Source organism: Formica exsecta, unplaced genomic scaffold (assembly GCF_003651465.1).
Source record: "Formica exsecta isolate Colony F162 unplaced genomic scaffold, ASM365146v1 scaffold2259, whole genome shotgun sequence".
NCBI classification, from domain to species: domain Eukaryota; kingdom Metazoa; phylum Arthropoda; class Insecta; order Hymenoptera; family Formicidae; genus Formica; species Formica exsecta.
In genome coordinates this window covers 1-2925 of record NW_021849555.1, presented here as the reverse complement: position 1 = coordinate 2925, position 2925 = coordinate 1, and the positions used below count along the sequence as shown (strand labels likewise).

Genomic DNA, 2925 nt, shown 5'->3' with positions numbered 1-2925 from the left:
CGCTCGACACACACACACTCACGTTATTCTTACAATAATTTCGAAGAAATTTGCACCGAATGTGCACGCAAAATTTGAGACGCGGAGATTCGCAAACGAACTACCAAAAGACATATTTCACGCGGCCGACACACACACTCGGACGACGGACATTTTGTACATTCGAGACTTACCCAGTAAGCAAAATGTTAGCAGTATGTCGACAGATTGGCAGCAAATTCGATCAGAGTATCGCGGCAGATTGGCATCAACTGCGTCCGCATTAAGCTTATGTTTTGTCAGCAGATTCTGTTGACATAATCTGACAGCAGATTGGCGGCAGAAACCAAGCAGATCTGTGAAACACAATCTGATGACAGATTGGCGGCAGAAATCGAACAGATCTGTCAAATACAATTTGATGGCAGATTGGCGGCAGAAATCGAGCAGATCTGTACAATACATTTTGATGGCAGATAGGCGGCAGAAACCGAGCAGATCTGCCGTAACTATTTAAATGAAAATAATTAATATATAGAAATAAAAAATGAATTTTTAATCATTTATTTATAATTATATATCATTTATTTATAATTATATCAAAATATACAAAACAATACATAATTATAACATAACATTCACCACTTTTTAAAGTTTTTAAATTATTTAATAATTAAAATAATATTTATCCAACACAACTGTTTTTAAGTTTAAAATTTATATATTTTAAATTTAGAATCTTCTTTGTTGCCTGCTCCGTAGAGATTCTTCGTTGCCTTCTCCTCCTTCTTCTCCGTAAGTACTCCAGGTTGCCTCGAAAACCTATATAAACATACAAAAGACCAAATATATATTAATGAGAACTGTTATTTTTACATATCAGCACGGGAAAAGAATGAAAAATATATTAAGCACTGAGAAGTGCTGATTAATTTCGATATGAGCACTGAAAAAGGCCGATTGATTCCGTAATAGGCACTAAAAAGTGCCGATTGGTTCCATAATGATACTGAAAAGTACCGTTTGCGAAGCGAGGAAGTTCCGAGAAGCTTTAATATTTTTAAAATGGGTACTGAAAAGTGCCGTTTGGTTTCTTCGCTAGTGATGTCCACCGACCGCTTTCGTCTTGGCGCTAAAAGTGCTGAAAGCCTTTGATTGACTAATTAGAACGGAGAAATCTTTGTTCCGATTGATCAATCAAACGCTTTTAGGTCCGGTTTCTCAATTTACTTTAACCGGAGTTGAACTCGTTAATGGAAAATTCACATTGCGTCCGATGTACAACGTCCGATTGAATACATCGGACATCAGATGTAATGTGAATTCTCCATTAATGAATTAAACTTCGATTAAAGTAAGTTGTGAAACCAGACCTTAGTGATTGTAGCGTCAAAACAAATACAGCCACTATCACTTACGCAATCCATCCGTGGATTCGCCTCTCCTGAAAGTAATCTGTAAAAAAGAACATTTAGTATATCAGAAAAACAATACAAAAATAACTAAGAAAATAAAGCTATCATTATTATTACTAAAAGTAAAATGGCTACTGTCTCTCTCTCTCTCTCTCTCTCTCCTCTCCCTCCCCCTCTCTTTCTCTCTCTACACATGCATACACGCACGCATGCACTATATAAACGCAAGCATACGCACGCACACGGACAAATTTAATATATCAAAATTTCACATACCAAATTTAATTATCTCTTATTCTCCTGTTTTCTTCTTGTCGCTCGTCGCTCCAAAAATCGCGTGGTCTTGGATTGACAGGATGAGTAGACCGTGGACCGCGCGCTCTGCTCCTCCATCTCTCTTTAGCTGTTCGCAAGGCTTCACGCATTTGTGCTTGAAACTCCGATCGAGTCGGATTGTTTATGTAACGATTACTGCACACAGCATCTGAAAAAGAAATAAAAAATACATTGTCGTTAATGAAAATCATAATAATGCTGACTACAAATATCTTGAAATCAATAAATGAGATGATCATACCGTAAATTGCCAAAATAAGGCGAGTATTGTATAAAGATCGTGGACCTCCTTCACGACCCCACCAGGTAAACGATGGCGTTAAAGAATCTGTCAACGCCTACTTTAGACACAAATTGACGGCTTCCTTTAACGTGAACCCACCGATGTACTCAAAGTAATGCACCTAAAAGAATAAATAAAACGTATGGATTGTATAAAAAAGTATATACATATAATATTACATATCAAAATAGAATACAAAATATTTTTGTAGCGATTTACAATTTCGGAATAACCATCATCATCGATATCTTCGAAAATATCCATGTCTTCCAGAGAAGATATAGGAAGGATGGCCGGTTTAGTCGGTGCACGACGGCGGTTGTCGCTCTTCAAATGCTGCACGCATTTCAAAATATTTTGTAACAGACCATTTATTCTTCTGTAAACAAAATGTAATATTATGAGGATATTAAAAGTCATTAATTATATTAATCGTATTAATCATGAGTTTACGAGATCCGGCACAAATTTCAAATCTCTAATATTCTACAAAGGACCCCGCACTAATTACATGAGAAATTGGCCATCGGTTAAATTGGCTGGAATTTTTTTATGTTATAGTTCTCATCATTCCGAACAAAAAACCTAATGGTCAAAAAGTCCGTCTATGCATAGTTTTCGAGATATATTTTTTTAAACATTAAAAAAACGATTATTTTGCATGTATGTCTCGATAAGCGTTGGGCTGTATTATCTTCACTCTGTATGCATGGATTGAATACATGTATGCTCGCATGTATGTTGGCATGAATTTGTATCACATGTATAAACATACTTGCATGAATATACAAGGTGTCCAAAAAAATGGGGAATACCCCTATCATACTTCAACGTTCGAAATGGGTGAAAAATTCTTTCATCATTTAAAGAGATCAAGGAATGTATCGGATGTTTCGTTTCACGATGTTGGAG

General features: G+C 36.1%; 1 long non-coding RNA gene across 1 annotated transcript; it reads right to left on the bottom strand.

Moving 5' to 3' along the window:
• Window positions 1–601: 601 nt before the first annotated feature.
• Window positions 602–2414, bottom strand: LOC115235524. Its single transcript, XR_003884042.1, has 5 exons — window positions 2233–2414; window positions 1972–2134; window positions 1671–1878; window positions 1000–1434; window positions 602–801 (listed from the first exon to the last, which is right to left on the bottom strand). It is a non-coding gene; the product is annotated as an uncharacterized LOC115235524 (long non-coding RNA).
• Window positions 2415–2925: the final 511 nt, after the last annotated feature.